Source organism: Ovis canadensis, chromosome 18, assembly GCF_042477335.2.
Source record: "Ovis canadensis isolate MfBH-ARS-UI-01 breed Bighorn chromosome 18, ARS-UI_OviCan_v2, whole genome shotgun sequence".
Lineage (NCBI taxonomy): Eukaryota > Metazoa > Chordata > Mammalia > Artiodactyla > Bovidae > Ovis > Ovis canadensis.
This window is the reverse complement of record NC_091262.1, coordinates 72,409,404-72,430,926: the sequence shown is the minus strand read 5'-3', so window position 1 is coordinate 72,430,926 and position 21,523 is coordinate 72,409,404. Positions and strand designations below refer to the sequence as shown.

At 38.6% G+C, this 21,523-nt stretch overlaps 1 protein-coding gene across 4 annotated transcripts in view; it reads right to left on the bottom strand.

Annotated features, from left to right (window-relative positions):
* PPP4R4 (protein phosphatase 4 regulatory subunit 4) overlaps positions 1-21,523 on the bottom strand; it is a 103,583-nt gene that overhangs the window by 65,545 nt on the left and 16,515 nt on the right. The window lies entirely within an intron of this gene.

Genomic DNA, 21,523 nt, shown 5'->3' with positions numbered 1-21,523 from the left:
AGTTAACTCTCCAAATGGAATTATTTGTTAGTACACGTATATAAGGCCTTAACAAGGGAACTTTCCTGGTGGTCCAAAGGTTAAGACTCCATGCTTCAACTGCAGAGGTCATGAGCTCAGTCCCTGGTTAGGGAACTAAGATCTCATATATCCCATGGCACAGCTGAAAAAAAGACCTTAATATGGCTTTTTTAAAGAGTGTTTTCAAGTATTATTTTATTTGCTTCAGTAAATTCTGCTAATAAGCAGCATATTCTGACTAAATGAAGCTGCACTGCTGTGAAGAACAAGTCTTTTCCCTGCTGCAGTATCTCTGTTCACTCGCTCAGTCGTGTCTGACTCTTTGTGACTCCAGAGACTGTAGCCTGCCAGGCTCCTCTGTCCATAGGATTTTTTAGGCAAGAATACTGGAGTGGGTTGCTATTTCCTCCTCCAGGGGATCTTCCCAATCTAGGGATCGAACACACATCTCTGATGTCTCATGCATTGCAGGCATATGCTTTTCCACTGAGCCACTGCTGCAGTATGGTAGGCTGCAAAATATAGGTCAGTACAATCTTTCCACTATTCTCATCACTCTCTAAGTGAATACTTTAAGAGACAAAATTCAAGAAGGAAAGAGAAGGGAGGGAAAAAGGAGAGCCATGCCAAGGTGAGGAGAAGACCAAAAAAGGGAAAATAAAACTGCATATAAAAGCACTACTTGCAGCTGGCTGAATGCTGCATATGTGTATGTGCCCAGTCACTCAGTCATGTCTGACTCTTTGCAACCCCATGGACTGTAGCCTGTCAGGCTCTTCAGTCCATGGGATTTCCCAGCCAAGAATACTGGGGTGGGTTGCCATTTCCTACTCCAGGAGATATTCCCAACCCAAGGATCAAAATCTTGTCTCCTGTGTATTCTGAACTGATTCAGTTCAGTCCAGTTGCTCAGTCGTGTCCGACTCTTTGCGACTCCATGAACCGCAGCACACCAGGCTTCCCTGTCCATCTTCAACTCCTGGAGTTTACCCAAACTCATGTCCATTGAATCAGTGATGCTAACCAACCATCTCATCTTCTGTCGTCCCCTTCTCCTCCTGCCCTCAATCTTGCCCAGCATCAGAGTCTTTTCAAACGAGTCCGTTCTTCGCATCAGGTGGCCAAAGTATTAGAGCTTCAGCTTCAACATCAGTCCTTCCAATGAACACCCAGGACTGATCTCCTTTACAATGGACTGGTTGGATCTCCTTGCAGGCCAAGGGACTCTCGAGTCTTCTCCAACACCACAGTTCAAAAGCATCAATTATTCTGTGCTCAGCTTTCTTTATAGTCCAACTCTCACATCCATACATGACTACTAGAAAAACCATAGCCTTGACTATATGGACCTTTGTTGACAAAGTAATGTCTCTGCTTTTGAATATGCTATCTAGGTTGATCATAACTTTCCTTCCAATGAGTAGTTCAGTTCAGTTCAATTCAGTCATTCAGTCGTGTCCAACTCTTTGCGACCCCATGAACCACAGCATGCCAGGCCTCCCTATCCATCACCAACTCCTGGAGTCCAATGAGTAAGTATCTTTTAATTTCATGGCTGCAGTCAGCATATGCAGTGATTTTGGAGCCCAGAAAAATAAAGTCAGCCACTGTTTCCCCATCTATTTGCCATGAAGTAATGGGACCAGATGCCATGATCTTCGTTTTCTGAATGCTGAGCTTTAAGCCAACTTTTTCACTCTCCACTTTCACTTTCATCAAGAGGCTTTTTAGTTTCTCTTCACTTTCTGCTATAAGGGTGGTGTCATCTGCATATCTGAGGTTATTGATATTTCTCCTGGCAATCTTGATTCCAGCTTGTGCTTCTTCTAGCCCAGCTTTTCTCATGATGTACTCTGCATAGAAGTTAAATAAGCAGGGTGACAATGTACAGCCTTGAACTGGTAGGCTTTATTTACCACTGAGCCACCTGGGAAGCCCAGGTTGAATAGTGTCCCCCCCCCCCCCAATAAAATATATCTACACCATAATCCTGGAAACTGTGAATGTTATCTTAATTTGAAAAGGGATCTTGAGATAAAGAGCTGGTCATGGATTATCCAGTAGACTATAAACCAAATAACAAGTGTCCTTAAAAGAGACATTCAGAGAAGACAGAATAGGACGCAATCTGACCAGAGAGCAGAGACTGGAGTGATGTTGCCACAAGCCAGAGAGTGCTGACAGCCACCAGAAGCTGGAATAGACAAGTAACAGATTCTTCCCCAGGGCCCCGCTGACACCTTGATTTTGACTCAGTGGCTACTGATTTCAGACTCAGTTGCTTTTTTAGCAACTACTAGTTGCTAATGAAGCAACTTAGCAGCAGCAGCAGCAGTTGCTAAAAAAGTACTTGCTACCTTTAGCCTCCAGAACTGTGAGAGAATACATTTTTGTTGTTTTAAGCCATCCAGTTTGTGATGATTTACTACAACACCACAAGAAACAAACAGACCACTAAAGAACTAAAAGAGGAGAGAAATACCTGAAAAAGGAATGTTTCATCTGACAATGCCTGGGCCAAAGTAGAGGTTTGGCAAAAGTCTCTTAAAAGGATGGATGAATGCATAACTCATTGCATGAACTGATGTCATGAATATTTAATATGAACATTCAGTAAATTTTATTTACTTACTTTGCAGTTAGGAAAATATATGATCACTAATACCTCATAGATAGGAAGGCAAAATATTTCATGGAAATTAAAGCAGGAAAAAAATTCATGATAGATTTAAGACCCTAAATAAATAGTTACATTAAAGGTAAATGATCTAACTATACCAATTAAAAGACAGGGACTGGCAGAGTGGATTAAAGGACCTGACTCAACTAAATGCAGCCATAAGAAACTAATTTCAAATATAACAATATCAGCAAGTTGAAAGTAAAGAACAGAAAATGATATAACACAGAAATATAAACCAAAGTAAAGCAGTGGTGGCCAAATTAAGGTCAAATAAAGTCAACACCCTTGTAAAGAAAATCACCAGAGATAGACAGGGACATTGAAGATAAAATGATAAAACAGGAAATCTACCAAGAAGACATAGCAATTCTAAATGCGCATACATCAAATATAATTGCAAAGTAATTTGAAACAAAAGGTACAGTACTGAAAAGAGAGTTGTCTAGACAAATACACAGCTAGATAGAGACTTTCATATTCCTCTCCCAACAACTGATGCAACTAAACAGAAAATCATCAAGGACATAGAACTCAACAACAACCAACAAGATCTAATTAACTTTTATAGAACACTCTCTATCCAACAACAGTAGAATACACATTCTTTTCAAGTGCTCAAAGAACATACACCATGGAAAACCACATCCTGGGCCATAAAACAGTCCTTTTAAAAACTGAACTCATAAAAGGAGTTCTCTCTGACCACACAGAATCAAACTAGAAATCAATAATAAAAAGATAACAGAAAGCTCTCTGAATTTTTGGAAATGAAACAACACACTTCTACATAACTGCGTAAAAGAGGACAATTTTTAAAAATACACTGAATTAAGTGAAAATGAAATACAAAATATAAAATTACTATATTTATAATAATAAATTTATACATTTTGAAAGGAAAGAGGAACAAAGGCAAAAATCTCAAATTAGTAATCTAATGTTTCATCTTGAGAACAAACAGTCACAATGTAAGCAAAGGAATAAAAACAGAAAACAATAGAAAAAATAAATGAAACAAAGACTTGGTTCTTTTAAAGGATCAATAACACTGATTAACTTTTAGCAAGACTGACAAAGTAAAAATGAGAGAAGACACAAATTACCAATGTCACAATTAAAACAGGAGATATTGCCATAGTCCCCATACATATCAAAAAGGATAATATGAGAATGCAATAAGTGATTCTACACACATAAAACTGAAAACTTAGACAAAATAGACCAATTCCTCAAAAAACTCAAGCTGTCACAACTTATCCTATACAAAAAACATTATTTGAATAGTTCTACAACTATTAAGGAAATTGAATTCATATTTTTAAACTCCTGGAAAAAATCTCAAGGTTCAGATTGTTTCACTAGAGAATTCTACCAAACAGTTAACAAAGAGTTAATACCATTCTACACATTCTCTTCCAGAAAACAGAAGGGAAAAGAACACCTTCTGAAAGCACTGTAAGAAGCTCTTACTATACTGATAACAAAACCTAGAAAAATTAAAATACCCGCACAGAGAGAACAATATCCCTCATGAATATAGATGCAAAAATCCTTAACAGAGTATTAAAAAATAAAACACAGTAATACACTAAAAGAAGAGTTATACACCATGATCAAATGGGATTTACTGCAAGAATGCAAGGCTAGTTCAATATTCAAAATCAGTATAATCTATCATATTAACAGGTTAAAGGAGAAAAATATCAAAAGTATCAATGCAGAGGGAATATTTGACAAAATTCAACACATGAACACTGAAATTACAAACAAAATACCATTTACAATCCCTCAAAAATGAAACACTAACAAAATTACAGGACTCGTATGCTGAAAACACAATGTTAAAAAAATCAAAGCAGACCTAAGTAATTAGAAAAACAATCTATGTTCATAGATTGAGAAATTCAGCATAATAAAGATGTCAATTCTCCCAAATTGGTGTATAGGGTTAATACAGTTACCATCAAAATCTCAACAAGATTTTTGGGAGGTACACAATATTTTTCTAAAATGTATACGGAAAGGCAACAAAACTAGAATAGCTAAAACAATTTTGAAAAAGAATAATGTGGGAAGAGTCTGTCTATTCAATTTTATGACTTGTTATATTGCTACAGTAACCAAAACAGCATGGTATTGGCAGGGGAATAGACACATAAATCAATGAAACAGAAGAGAAAACCCAGAAAACAACCTCCACATATATACACACTCCACAAACATGCACAGCTGATTTTTGACAAAGGTGCAAAGATAATTCAGTGAAGGAAAGAAAGACAGCCTTTTCAACTAATCATGCTAGAGGGGCAAGAAGACACCCGTAAGCCAGAAAACAAAACAAAACAAAAAACCCCAAACCTCCAATAAAAATAAAACCAAAATGCCTTGACCTAAGTCTCACAGTAAAATGAATCTATAAAATGTAAAACTATAAGAACTTTTTAAAAACCCACGAGAAAATCCTCTAAATCTAGGATTAGGCAAAGAGCTCTTAAATTTGACATCGAAAGCAGGATCTATAAAAGGAAAAATTGACAAATTGGACTTTATTGCAATTAAAAACTTTTGTGCTGTGAAAGACTTTGTTAAGAGTTAAAAGACATGCCATAGAGGAGGAGAAATATTTGTAAACTACATGCCTGACAAAAGAATAATATCTAGAATATAAAAAGAACTCTCAAACTCAACATTTAAAAAAAAAAAGCACACAATCCAGTTAGACAACGGGCAAAAAGAATGAGGCTTTTTAATGAAGATTATATACAGACTGTAAATAAGCACATGAAAAAGTTCAATATTGTTAACTATTAGGTAAAGTAAACCCACAATGAAGTATCACTACACTAAATCACTCATTCATTGATGGTAGAAACACAAACTGATACAGCCACTCTAGAAAAAAATTGGCAGGTTCTTAGAAGATAAAACATGCAATTAGCAACTGTACCCTTCAGCATTTATCCCAAAGAAACGAAAACTTAGGTTCACACAAAAGCCTGTGGATGAATGTTTTGAGTGGCTCCATTTGAACCGAAAAAATGTCAACAACCTATATATCCTTCAATGAGTGAATGGTTAGACCCACTGTAGTCCATCCATACCTACACAATGCTACCCAGAAATAAAAAGGAACAAAAAGTGCTGACAGATGCAACAACCTGATGAATCTCCGGAGAAGTGTGCGAATGAAACACTAGTCAACCCCAGAAGGTTACACACTGTATAATTCCATTTATATAACATTCTTGAAACAGCAAAATTATACAAATGGAGAAAAGCTTAGGTGATTCCCAGAGTTTGGGGCGGGGGCAGGAGGAAAAAGACGTGGCTACTACAGAGTAACGTGGGATTCTGGGCGGTAGAAAGCCTACCTGTCTTGATCATATTGATGTCAATATTCTGGTTGTGTACCATACTACAGTTTTTCAAATATTAACACAGAAGTGTTGGGTGGCACCCCACAGGCCAACAAACCTTGAAGTTGCCCAGCCTCAAGACAGAAGAGACCAGAGACAGGGACAGAGACATCAGCGATTTACTGGATAGGGAATCTTTCACAGCTGAAACAAAGGGTCCTGGAGCAATAGTCCACCATTTACAGCAGATGGCAGGCAGGGCATGGTAGCAATCTTTGCTTTTTCCCGGAAAGAGGCTACCAGTGAGAGGGGGAACTGACATCAGGCTGGCTCCTCAGTTACCAGGGAAAACAGCAGCTGGGGCACTTCCCTCACAGCCCCTCAGTTAACCACCATCACAAGGGCAGATGTCTCCCTTGAATAAAACTAGGACATGGAGCCATTTTGGCTTAAGGATTAGAACAGTCACTGGCTGCAGCAGGCGGAAGCACAGTCACGAGGCAGGGTGTAAGTGAAGCAGGGACTGCTCAGGCAGAGGATGTACAAAGAACAAGGGAACAGCCATGTGGATGAAGCAGACCTGCCTAACTATTATCTCTTTTGTTTGTTTTTATTTTTTAATATAAATTTATTTATTTTAATTGGAGGTTAATTACTTTACAGTATTGTATTGGTTTTGCCATACATCAACATGAATCCACCACAAGTATACACATGTTCCCCTTCCTGAACCCCCCTCCCTTTTCCCTCCCCATACCATCACTCTGGGTCGTCTCAGTGCACCAGCCCCAAGCATCCAGTATCATGCATCGAACCTGGACTGGCTATTCGTTTCATATATGATATTATACATGTTTCAATGTCATTCTCCCAAATCATCCCACCCTCGCCCTCTCCTATTATTTCTTACAACTGTCTCTGAATCTATAATTATCTCAAAATAAAAAGCAAATTTTTTAAAGATCAATGTGACAATGTTTTTTTAAAAACACATATGAACACCTCAACAGATGTAGAAATCTGACAAATCCAACATTCATTCGTGATTTAAAACTATCATGGTTGGGATGAATTGGGAGATTGGGATTGACATACATATACTACCATGTATAAAACAGATATCTGATCAGAACCTACTGTATAACACAGGGAACTCAATGATCTGTGGTGACCTAAACAGGAAGGAAATCTAAAAAAAGTGGATATATATGAGTGTATAAGTGATTCACTTTGTTTACAGCAGAAATTAACACAACATTGTAAAGCAACTATACTACAATTAAAAAAATGACCAACAAATTAGAAATAGAAGGGAACTTCTTTAACCCAATTAAGGGCATCAGTGAAAAACTTATGGCTAACATCATACTTAACCATGTAAGAATGAATGTTTTCTCACCAATCATGAACAAGGTAAGAATGTTCAAATTGACTGCTTCTAAAATTCAACATTGTGTTAAAGGTTTGAGTCAGCACAATAGGCAATAAAAAGAAACAGCTTACAGATTGGAAAGGAAGAGGTGAAACTGTAATGTACAAAATAGCTAGTAGAACTAATAATGAGTCTAAAAGTGTGGCAGGATACAAGGTCAATATACAAGTCAACTGTATTTCCACATACTAGAAAAGAAAAATCATAAACAGTAGGAGGAATTGGGAGATTGGGATGACTCACATATACTACCGATCAGTTCAGTTCAGAGGCTCAGTCCAACTCTTTCAACCCCATGGACTGCAGCATGCCAGGCTTCCCTGTGCATCATCAACCCCCGGAGCTTACCATGTCCATCGAGTCAGTGATGCCATCCAACCATCTCATCCTTTGTCATCCCCTTCTCCTCTTGCCTTCAGTCTTTCCCAGCACCAGGGTCTTTTCCAGTGAATCAGTTCTTCTCATCAGGTGGCCAAAGTATTGGAGTTTCAGCTTCAGCATCAGTCCTTCCAATGAATATTCAGGACTGATTTCCTTTAGGATTGACTAGTTGAATCTCCTTGCTGTCCAAGAGACTCTCAAGAGTATTCTCCAACACCGAGTTCAAAGGCATCAATTCTTTGGCCCTCAGCTTTCTTTATAGTCCACTCTCACATCCATACATGACTACAGGAAAAACCATAGCTTTGACTAGATGGACCTTTGTTAGTAAAGTAACGTCTCTGCTTTTTAATGTGCTGTCTAGGTTGGTCATAGCTTTTCTTCCAAAGAGCAAGCATCTTTTAATTTCATGGCTGCAGTCACCATCTGCAAAGATTGGGAGACCAAGAAAATAAAGTCTTTCACTGTTTCCATTGCTTCCTCATCTATCTGCCATGAAGTGATGGGATTGGATGCTATGATCTTCATTTTTTGAATGTTGAGTTTTAAGCCAGCTTTTTCACTCTCCTCTTTCACTTTCTTCAAAAGGCTCTTCAGTTCTTCTTCATTTTCTGCCATAAGGGTGGTGTCATCTGCATATCTGAGGTAATTGATATTTCTCCCGGCAATCTTGATTCCAGCCCGGCATTTCACACGATATACTTTACATATAAGTTAAATAAGCAGGATGACAATATATAGCCTTGATGTACTCCTATGCCAATTTGGAACCAGTCTGTAGTTCCATGTCTGGTTCTAACTGTTGCTTCTTCACCTGCATACAGATTTCCCAGCAGGCAGGAAAGATGGTCTGGTATTCCCATCTCTTAAAGAATTTTCCACAGATCATTGTGATTCACACAGTCAAAGGCTTTAGTGTAGTCAATAAAGCAAAAGTAGATGTTTTTCTGGAACTCTCTTGCTTTTTCTATGATCCAACAGATGCTGGCAACTTGATCTCTGGTTCCTCTGCCTTTTCTAAATCCAGCTCAAACATCTGGAAGTTCATGGTTCAGGAACTGTTGAATCCTGGCTTGGAGAATTTTGAGCATTACTTTACTAGCATGTGAGCTGAGTGTAATCGTGCGGTAGTTTGAACATTCTTTGGCATTGCCTTTCTTTGGGACTGGAATGAAAACTGACCTTTTCCAGTCCTGTGGCCACTGCTGAGTTTCCCAAATTTGTTAGAAATACATAAATTACTTTTTTAAAAAAGAATAAAATTTTTTAATTAAAAAATATTTAAAAGACTTAAGAGAAAGTCATATATTGGGTTCAGTCTGATTTTTCCATAATAGCATATGGAATATCCAAACGAACTTTTTGGCCAACTCAACATATAAGAGATCCAACATACTTTTAATAGGAGTCCCTAAAGAAGCAAAGCAAGCAAAGGATCCCCCCCAAAAAAAAAAAATTGAAAAAAAGATTCAAAAGAGCACACCGTATACCTGAGAAAATCAAACCAGCATAACCAACACTGAAAGGTGTTACAGAACTTTAAAAAAAATCCTTTGGGCTTCCAAGAAAATGAGCACGTTACTTAGTAACAGAAGGAACATACAGATTGTCATTCAACTTTGACAGCTATACCAGAAAAGCACATAATAACCTGTAGGTGACATTGCTTACTATAAATAGAACATGAAAAAATATAAAAAGTACACTTAAATTATAATTATAATCTCTATCAAACACATATGGATCTATGCTACCATCAGGATTTCCAGATGGATAGGTGGTAAAGTATCTGCCTGCCAATGCAGGAGATACCGGTTCGACCCCTGGGTGGGGAAGATCCCCTGGAGGAGAAAATGGCAACGCACTCCAGTATTCTTGCTGGGAATTCCACGGACAGAGGGGCCGGGCAAGCTACAGTCCATGGGGTCGCAAGGAGTCAGACATGACTAAGTATGCATGCATGCTACCATCACCAGATGGAAGGAACCCAGAAATAATCAGCATAAGTTTAAGTTAACAATATAAAATTCAGTTTATTGCTATGTGGTATGGGATATGTAATTTTAAAATAAATGCTGATCAGTACTAGATTTTTTTTTTTTTTTTTTTTACAAAATAAGCTTCCTATACTTCAAAGCCTACAACTTCCAACTGAAAGGCACAGGGAACAATCCTCCTGGCTACAACATGAGCTCCTCTTTTCTGTCCTAACTGTGTTATTCTTTGGGGCATGTTCCTTTTCTAGGATACCTACTCAGAAACAAGAGGACACAATCCCACTCACTCTGCAAACCACTCCTCTAAAACTAAAAAGAACTGGGTCAATCATCTAAGCTGTACACTAGTGGCTAAAAAGAAAAGATAGGGAGGGGGAAAAAAGACCTAGTGAAATAAATAAATTTAGGACAGCTGCCTTTTAAATTAATACTACTAATTATTTTATTCCCATTGAGGGAATGCACCTATTTCAGAGAGCCTTTTATAGTAATATGTTAAACCAATGAAAAATAAGTCAATCCACTCAAGCACTTTTCGGTAAAATAGAAGGTTTCTCAGTCTTCATTATCATCCCAGTCCTGCCACTGTCATGGGCAACTTCACTCAGCTGAATGAGGAACAGCTAGTTTTGGCCCCCCTAATACAATGAGATCTGGCTCAAATTTTACATTCCCCAATGCTTAGCACAGTGTATAGCACACAGTAAGGGCTCCAAAAATACCTGTTGATTTAAAGTGAATTTGTCTCCACATCAGCAGCCATTGTCAAAAGCTGGATCACATTACCCAGAAATGCTCCATCTCTAGAATCTCAAATTCCGTGATCTCCTTTGCTACCCATAACCTCTTATCTATTTTTCTATTACTAAATCCATCTTTTACCCTCATTTCTAATCCCTTCACTTCCTACTTATTCTCCAGTTTCTAATATTCCTCCTAGTGTCACTTTCTTCCTTGGCAGCCTAATCCTCCCTATTACTTCAATTACACTCTCACCAATAAACTTACTTATTCAATTCTTCTCCTAATTACAACAATAAAAATAGTATCTAATATACTATATACTAGGCATTTAATAAACACCTTCCTTGAGACGTATTATTAGAAGTATGAGGGCTTCCCTCATAGCTCAGCTGGTGAAGAATCCGCCTGCAATGCAGGAGACTCCAGTTCGATTCCTGGGTTGGGAAGATCCACTGGCGAAGAGATAGGCTACCCACTCCAGTATTCTTGGGCTTCCCTGGTGGCTCAGCTGGTAAAGAATCCACCTGCAATGCAGGATACCTGGGTTCGATCCCTGGGTTGGGAAGATGGCCTGGAGAAAGGAACGGCTACCCACTCTAGTATTCTGGCCTGGAGAATTCCATGGACTGTATAGTCCATGGGGTCGCAAAGAGTCAGACATGACTGAGCAACTTTCACTTTCCCTTTCACTAGCTCCATTCCAGAGATGAGGAAATCAGGGCTTAGAATGATGAAAGTACTTGCCCAACATTACCCAGAGTGTACAACTCCAAAAGCAATGCACTGATCATCACACACACTGCCTCTCTTCCAATCTGTGCACTCAGTTAATACCAAACTCATCCATCTGTTTTTTTCTATCCCACTCCTGCTCACAAGCTATGTAGCACTAAAAGATAAAACTGCATAATAATGGTACTTTTAAAAAACGTACAATTAAAAAAAAAAAAGCCAGTCCTCAATGATGTGAGAGGCAAACAAAATGATAATCAATTTGTGGGAGATCAAGAAAAGGACCAGAAATTCGTAGTATATCATATTTGCCTAAAGCACTTTCAGAAACATTATCTTGAGTTTCCAAAAATGAGGCTTGTCTGTGCTAGTGCATGAAACCCATGCCCTTGCCCACAAAGAATAAGCTGCGTGTTGCAACAGATCTAGATACTGACAATCCTGTCTTTCTCTATTCTTATTCCTTGTTTCAACCTTGTGAGAGCTCAAAATCTAAAGAAGATGACAGACTCACACGCTAAAAATTCTAATCATACAGCAAGAATGAGCTAGACAACCTGCACTATTTACCAAATGGAAATGGTTTCCTAAATCAATGGGAAAACGAAGAGGGGGAGGGAGCAGATGCTATCCAAAGGTGAGCACATAACAGTCTCCTGGAGAAATTAACCTAAGAACTGTAACTCTGCTGTTTGACTATGTGTAGGATCCTAAATGATTTGTAGGTATAGAGCCTGCTATCTAGACTAGGATCACTGCAGTTCTCATTTCAAAACCCCAAATACAACATATAAGCAGCTACTACTGTGTTTGGATTTGTAACAGTGAAACAGATGTCACCCAGGCCATGCTTTGAGTTTCCAAAGAAAACTAAACTGGACATAGTTGATATTCATTTCTTTATCCAAAATAATTAAAGCTTGTCTCAATGAAAAGAACAAAATTTTAAACATGATTAGCTTAGAGAATTAAACCTCCAAGAAAGACAAAACTTCTTTTGAAGACAAAGATGACTCAAGAATCTAAAGCAGAAAATACCAAGTATCAATCCACAACATCAAGAATTTTTCAAATGTGGTATATTTTCATGTTGTACTATAAAACTGAATCCTTAATAATGTTACATCTTCAAAACATCAGGTTAGAAAGCTTGCAAAGTTGGAGAACCATTCAACTCTGTTTACAGTTATCATGTTTAGAATCACTGAGAAACGAATTATATTTTTAATAGCACCAGAGGAAGGCAAAAGAAAACTGACATTTGAAGGCCTATGTGTCAGGCAAGATGCTTTATATATACTATCATGCTATTCTTGATAATATTTATGCAATATATTCATTTATTACTTCTTTTATTGGAGTAAAACTGCTTTACAATGTTGTAGTTGTCTGCTGTGCAACCTGTGAATCAGCTGTATGTATACATATGTTCCCTCCCCCTCAAGCCTCCCTCCCACCCTCCCAGCCCACCCTTGAGGTCATCACAGAGCACTGAGCTGAGCTCCCAGTGCTATACCGCAGCTTCCCACTATTTTACACATATGTCAAGGCTTGTCCCACCCTCTCCTTTCCCCACTGTGTCCACAAGTCCATTCTCTCCATCAGCATCTCTGTTCTTTCCCTGCAAACAGGTTCATCCATACCATTTTTTCTAGCTTCCATATATATGCCTTAATATACAATATTTGTTTCCTCTTTCTGACTGACTTTACTCTGTATGATGGATTCTAGGTTCATAAACATCACTATGAATCACCCAATGTCATTCTTTTTCACGACTGAGTAATATTCCTTTGTATATTAAATATATGCCCCACATCTTCTATACTCCTTCACCTGTCAATGGACATCCAGGTTGCTTTTATCTCCTGGCTATTGTAAATAATGCTGCAATGACTATTGGGGTGCAGGTGTCTTTTTGAATTAGGATTTTCTCAGGGGTATATGCCCAGCAGTGGGATTTCTGGGTCATACAGTAGATTGTTAGTTTTTTAAGGAACCTGCATACTGTTTTCCATAGCATTTACAACAATTTACATTCCCACCAATAGTGCAAGAAGGTTCCCTTTTTACTTGAAAGTTGAAGAAACCGAGTCCCAAGGGAAAAAAAAATGTGACTTCCCCAAAGTCATCTCACTGAAGATTAGAGAAAGACTTCCACCATACTCTCGAGCTATTATACCACTTATAATCATCGTTTCATCCAGTAAAAGTGGTGGACTGGCAGCCTAAATATGTCTTCAAGTTGGTAATTTTGCAAGAGAAAAATGTGCACACAAACTATTTAGTGATATTAATCACTAAATAATCACTAAAGAGCCTCTTGATGAAGATGAAGGAGGAGAGTAAAAGAGCCGGCTTAAGACTAGATATTAAAAAAACTAAGATCATAATCTGGCCCCGTTACTGCATGGCAAACAGAAAGGGGAAAGGTGAAAGTAGTGACAGATTTCCTCTTCTTGGGCTCGAAATCACTGCGGATGGTGACTGCAGCCATGAAATCAAGACAGTTGCTTCTTGGCAGGAAAGTGATGACAGACCTAGACAGTGTGTTGAAAAGCAGTCATTACTCTGCCGACAAAGGCTGGTATAGTCAAGACTATAGTCTTCCCAGTGGTCATGTATTGTTGTAAGAGTTGGACCATAAAGAAGGCAGAACGCCAGAGAATTGATGCCTTAAAACTGTGGTGCTAGAGAAGCCTCCTGAAAGTTCCTTGGACAGCAAGGAAATCAAACCAGTCAATCCCAAGGAAGATAAGCCCCGAATATTCACTGGAAGGACTGACGCTGAAGCTCCAGTATTCTGGTCATCCAATACAAACAGACGACTCAATGGGAAAGTCCCAGATGCTGGGAAAGATTGAGGGCAGAAGGAGAAGACAGCATCAGAGGATGAGGTGGCTGGATGGCATCACTGATGCTATGAACATCTGTTGTTCAGTCTCTCAGTTGTGTCCAACTCTTTGCAACTCTGCGGACTGCAGCGCACCAGGCTTCCCTGTCCTTCACCATCTCCCAGAGCTTGCTCAAACTCATGCCCATTGAGTCAGTGATGCCATCCAACCATCTCGTCCTCTATAGTCCCCTTCTCCTCCTGCCTTCAACCTTTCTCAGCATCTGGATCTTTTCTAATGAGTTGGCTTTTCTCATCAGGTGGCCATAGTATTGGAGCTTCAGCATCAGTCCTTCTAATGAATATTCAGGATTGACTTCCTTTAGGACGGACTGGTTTGATCTCCTTGCTGTCCAATGAACATGGACTTGGGCAAACTCATGGTTTTGGTTTTTTTTGGCAAGAGAAAAATGTGCACACAAATTATTTAGCAATATTCACATTATAATAAATTCTTTTACTGATAATTTCCACTATCCATCTTTTACTATCCCAAAGCCGTGTCAACATAGTAAGCAGAAACTATCACGCATTGTGAAAAGGAGACAATCTTCTGACTACAGCAGTACCACAACTTATAAAGAGAACATTTCATTTTGAATGGCTCTTCAATTTCACATATGAAAACCTGAGCTCATGACTCCCCTCCCTCTTTTTAACCACAGAGGTATAAACTTCCCTCTGCTTCTCCGTGGACATGTCTTAGAATTACTCTAACCTTTCTTCTCTCCCTCACAGCCCACATCAAGTCTCACAACAGTATACAAGATAAGCATTTTCCTCACTTGTTCTACGGTAGAATGAACTTATCAAGGAGCAAACATACCTGCTGCATTAATAAATTTTTCCTTATTGTTGTTTATGTATTATTTATTCAGGGTTTTTTCCATATTATATTTCAGTATTAACAGGATAATATTGCATGTTAACTTTGATATGTTTTTAATTTGATGTACATAGAAGGATAATAATTGTTAAAATTTAGTTTCAATTATATATACTAATTCCCCCACACAAACACATATATGTATATACTAGGTCACAATTTTTAAATGTATTCCTTACTTGTGAATCATGGTAAAAAAATATTTTTTTGAAAATCACTGTTCTACAGTGTTCTGCAAAGAGTAAAAGGGAAGATTACCAACATCTGCCCTAAATATTGAGCTATAACAGGAATATTGAAAGGTATGTGAAACATGAGTTCAAGAATAACACTACAAACTTGGAAGATTCCTGGAAACATTGTAATATCTCCTTTTATTCTTCTTAATGTCTCCATTAACAGATGGTAGTAAAAAATCCATTTTAAAATACTTTTTAAAAATATAAAGACATAAAACATAGCAATGGAAAGGGACTAGCTAAGAGAACTGGGTTTACATATCAGCCAATCCAGGAAGCTAAGAACCCAGGAGAAAAACAGAATAGTAACAGACAGCTATTTTTAAAAAGAGATAGATGGAGAAAATAAGGCCAAATCTCTGGCACCTGCAGAAAGGAAGGATGATAAACAGCTATCGTAGGGAGGGGAGGAGACCCGATTACTTAACCTATAGAAGATGGGTGGGCTGATATGTTCAATAATTCAGTAAGTGTTTATTCAAGAGCTGCTGGGGACCAGGCACTCATTCTGGAGTCTAATGATCACAATCTAATGATGCTTTACATCTAGCCAGAGAAAGTATCAGACAAACAAATATGGAATTGAGTGCTTATTACACATTGGACTCCGAGGTGAGCCCTGGCAGGAACATGGTGATAGACAGACAGACACAAACCCTGCCCTGTTAGAGCTTCATAGTCAGAGAAGAACAGGTTAAAAAAAAAAAAAAATCAATGAAATCATGCTAAGTATGCAAAGACCCATTAAGGAACAGTCTACAGTACTATCAAGAACACTTTTAATATGGAGGTCAAGGAGGCCTTCCCTGAAAAGTCAAGCCCTGAAAGATGAGCAGGAATCAGCGACAAGTGAGAGAGTGGAAGGAACAGTGTGTTCCAAGGTCCCAGGCTGATGTGATTTATTCAATGATTTCATAAAGGCTTACTGATCTCTCAGTATTTGACAGTCACTGTGTTCTAGAAATAGAAAACAATAAAAACAAAACACTCTGATTCTGTGTATCTGAATTAGAGTGGCAAGGAAGGAACGCTTTCTTGCAGAAATAAAATCAATAGGACTTAATATAAAACTAATGACTAAGAGAAAAAGGAAGAGTATAAAATTATTCCCAGGTCCCCCTCCAGCACAATTTAAAAGGATGGTCAGGCTCCAGTAACAAGTACAGGCATATTTAGATAAAAAGTAAAGAATTCTGTTTTGGGCACATTGAGTCTGAAAAGCCAGCAAGGCATTCTGGTAGAGACGTGGTGGTGGTGGTGGTGGCACCTGGCAGACATACTGGCCCAAAGCCAGGGAGAAAAGCCCAAGCTACAGCCACCGGTTTGGAAATTCTGTCAGAGAGATACTAAGTCTGGAAGTGGAGAATATGACACTTCTAGATTTAGTAGAAGGAGAGTCCCTAACACAATATACATAGACCCTGTCTGCTCCTCTGACTGATGCTACTGTAAATTGGGCACCACATCAGGAGAAATACAAACAAATCATTGTAAAATGTAAAAGCTCATCGGTCAACCCAAAATCAATCTGTAAAAGTTGTGTGAAAGTGAATCCTTTTCCATGATGTTAACGATAGGATATAATGGAATGGTGCTGAAGAAGGCCTATACATATTAATTCAATCCCTCACACTGCAACAATGAATAAACCAGCATCCACAGAGACTATGGAAGTAGTTCAAGGTTTGTTGTTCGGTCACCAAGTCATGTCTGACTCTGCGACCCCACAGCAGCATGCCTGGCAACATGCCAGGCTCCCCTGTCCTTTGCTATCTTTCCAAAGTTTGCTCAAATTCATGCCCACTGAGTCAGTGATGCTATCTATCCATCTCATCCTCTGCTGCCTGCTTCTCCTCTTGCCCTCAATCTTTTCCAGCATCAGGATATTTTCCAATGAATAGTCTCTTCTCATCAGGTAGCCAATGTACTGGAGCTTCAGCTTCAGCATCAGTTCTTCCAATGAATATTCAGGGTTGATTTCCTTTAGGATTGACTGGTTTGATCTTGCTGTCCAAGGGACTCGCAAGAGTCTTCACCAGCACCACAAGGTTAGCCAGCTAGATAGTGTTCAAGGTTAACCAGCTAGTCATTGCCACAGTCAGGATACTACCTCTAAAAAACAAGAATCTAATTTAAATAAAACAACGAAACTAAGATCACTCATGGATTCCTTAATAACAACTTAATTTCACACGTATATTTTCTTCCTTTGAAGGAGCAGAGAAATAGATGTACTAACCATGTGCTACTGCTGCTGCTGCCACTTCAGTCGTGTCCAACTCTGTGCAACCCCATAAGATGGTAGCCTACCAGGCTTAGCCGTCTCTGAGATTCTCCAGGCAAGAACAATGGAGTGGGTTGCCATTTCCTTCTCCAGTGCATGAAAGTGAAAAGTGAAAGTGAAGTCGCTCAGCCGTGTCCAACTCTTCACCTCTGCAGCCTACCAGGCTCCTCCGTCCATGGGATTTTCCAGGCAAGAGTACTGGAGTGGGGTGCCGTTGCCTTCTCCAATTAACCACATGAGGAAAGCTGATAACGAGGGTGAGCACAGAGTTAAGTTTACAGAGTCATGGAGTGAAACAGTCTCAGTAGCATGGCTAGTTCAGCTCCCTCACTTCACTGACAGAATTCAGAGGAGTTAAATGATGCTCCTAAGGTCACACAGCTGGTTCGTGGCTGTGCTCTGTTTCTTAGCAACAGGGATTAAAAGAAAAACTCAAGTTGCTGTGCATAGCTTTCACTGCCAAATAAAAAGAAACATAAAATTAGTCTAGAGACTAATATACATTGCTGTTGAGTCGCTAAGTCATGTTCGACTCTTTTGCGACCCCACAAACTATAGCAGGATATTTTCAGGCAAGAATACTGGAGTGGATTGCCCTTTCCTTCTCCAGGGGATGTTCCCAACCCAGAGATGGAACCCATGTCTCCTGCATTGGCAGGCAAGTTCTTTATCACGGTGCCACCTAGGAAGCCTGATTTTATATATATGTATGTGCTGTGCTGAGTCACTTCAGTCATGTCAGACTCTTTGCGATCCTATGGATTGTAGCCTGCCAGGCTCCTCTGTCCATGGGGATTCTCCAGCCAAGAATACTGGAGTGGGTTGCCAAGCCCTCCTCCAGGAGAATCTTCCCAACCCAGGGATCAAACCCAGGTCTCCCACACTGCAGGCAGAATCTCTACCATCTGAGCCACCAGGTAAGCCCATGTTTACATATAGAGCTAACCAATAAAACATATGTCATTCTAGAACATGAAGAAATATTTTTCTTGAAGGGAAAAAAAAAAAAAAGGAAGCCACGTCTACTTACCCACCTGTATACCAAAAGAAATGAGTAAAATGCTGAGATTTTTGACCCTCCAGCAAGTTTCGGCTAATCCAATATTTAAAAACCATTTTGACTAAACAAATGTTTTCTCACTAATGTGTCTATCAGTAAACTACAATAAGCCACGTGAATGTTCCTATTTAGTAAATGAAAGATTTAATCAACTTAAATAGCAGAGATGAGGAACAGGGATATTCCCAGGTTTTTAAACCTGTGACAGTAAGTATTGACGCTGGTGCCACTTATGTGAGATAAGTAGGCAACTCAAATCAGGAAAGATCTGATGGAAATGATAGAGCTAACAATGCAGATATGTGAGAAAACATTAAAGCAGAAGGAACAGCAAGTGCAAAAGTGCTGAGGTAATGTGTACTTGGTATATTTAATGAACAGCAAGGATGGTTGCAGTACACAGCAAGTGAAGAAGAGAATAGTAAGAAGTGAAGTCAGAGCTGTAATGAGGAAAAAGAAGAGGTCACAGAAGTCAGGCCAAGTACATGCTCAAACCATAATGGAACTAAATTAGAAATCACTAACAAAATAAGTATGCAGAAAATCTCCAAACATTTGGAAATGAAATAATGCACTTCTAAATGACTCATGAGTTTCATGAGTCAAAGAAGAAATCTTGAGATAAATTAAAATTTTTTCAACTAAATGATAATGAAGATACAACATATCAAAATTTGTAGGATGCAGCTAAAGGGAAATTTACAGCATTAAAAATGCACACATTAGAGAAGAACATTCTAAAAATCAATAATCTGAGCTGCCCTTTAAGAAACTAGAGAAAGAAGAGAAAATTAACTGCAAAACAAGGAGAGTGAAGGAAATAATAAACATTAGAATAAAATCAATGAAACTGAAAACAGGAAAACATTAATAATAATGATGATGAAACCAAAAGCTGGTTCTTTGAAAAGATCCATAAAAACAAACAAACAAACAACCTGGTAAACCTCTAGCTATGTTAAACAAGAAAAAAAGCAAGAAGATACAAATCAGCAAGATCAAGAATAAAAGATAGGTAGGACATCACTACTGGGCCCACAAACATTAAAAGGGAACATTGGTGAAGTGAAGTCGTTCAGTCGTGTCCGACTCTTTCAGATCCCAGGGACTGTAGTCTACCAGGCTTCTCTGTCCACGGGATTTTCCAGGCAAGAGTACTGGAGTGGGTTGCCATTTCCTTCTCCAGGGATCTTCCTGACCCAGGGATCGAACCCAGGTCTCCTGCATTGCAGGCAGACACTTTACCCTCTGAATCACCAGGGAAGCTCAAAAGGGAATATTAGCATAGCATAATTTGATGCCCATAAATTCAATAATGCAGATGAAACAGAGTTAAGTATCCAAAACTATCAAAACTCACTCAAGAAGAAATAAATGAGCCCAATAGCCCTATATCTATTAAATAAATAGAATTTTCAGTTTAAAACCTTTCAAAAATAAAATTTCAGGCCCAGATGGTTTAATGGGTGAATTCTACCTAATATTTAAGGAAGAAATAATACCAATTCTAGATAATCTCTTTCAGAAAAATAGAAAACCACCTCCCAAGTGATTTCATGAGCATTCTTCTAAAACCAAAAACTAGGCAAAGATATTATAAGAAAAGTGCAAACCAGTTCTCTCTCATTAAAATAGATGTTAAAATCCTCAAAAACATTGTAGCAAATAGAGCCCAGAAACATAAAATTAAAAATTCACCAAGTAGATTTCACCCCAAGAATGCAAGGCTGGTTCATCATTTGAAAGCTGATCAGTGTAATTCACCATATTAAAGGACTCAATAAGAAAAGTCATGTATATTATCAATAGATTCAGAAAAAAAAACTCAACAAGATTTAATACCCATTCATGATAAAAACTCTCAGCAAATTAGGAAGGAATAGAAAAAACTTCCTTAGCTTAATGATATCTATTAGAGGCTTTCCAGGTTGCTCAGTGGTAAAGAATCTACCTGCCAAGCAGGAGATGCAAGAGACGTGGGTTCAATCCCTGGATCAGGAAGATCCCTTGGAGGAGCAAATGGCAACGCACTCCAGCATTTCTGCCTGAAAAATCCCGTGGAAAGAGGAGCCTGGTAGGCTGCAGTCTATAGTATCACAAAGAGTCAGACACAACAGGGCACACAGGTATTAGAGACTTACAGCCAACATCTTACCTAACGATGAGAGACTGAATGTTTTCACCCTAAGATCAGGAGCAAGGCTGAAAGATCCTCTCTCACCACTGAAACAGTGGAGGAATCTAGCAGATACAACATTAAACCAAGTGATCAGGATTAACATCACCAGTGATAAGTCATACTGATGTCATGTACCCCTGAAATGACAGGATGAGAGAGGCATTTCAGTGCCTCTATGATACTCTTTCTTAAAGGTTATACCTCCAATCTAACAATGAGAAAAACATCAGACAAACACAAGTTGAGGGGCATTCTACAACATACCTGACTAGTACTCTTTAAAACTATCAAGATCAAGAAAAGCAAGGAAAAGACTAAGAATATGTAACAGCCAAAGAAGACTAAGGAGCTATGACAACTAACTGCAGTATCCTGGGCTGGATCCTGAAACAGGAAAAAAGAACATTAGTGAAAAAACTGGTGAAATCCAAACAAATTCTAGCACTTAGTAAACAGTGTTGTACCAACGTTAATTTCTCAGTTTTGACAAATATACCATAGCTATGTAAAGATGTTAGTTTTAAGGAAAACTAGTAATAGGAATACAGTAACTATTTTTGTAACTTCTCTGGAAATCTAAAATAATTCCAAAATTTAAAAACCTTCTTTTAAAAAAGTAAAAGGGTAGAAAAAGAT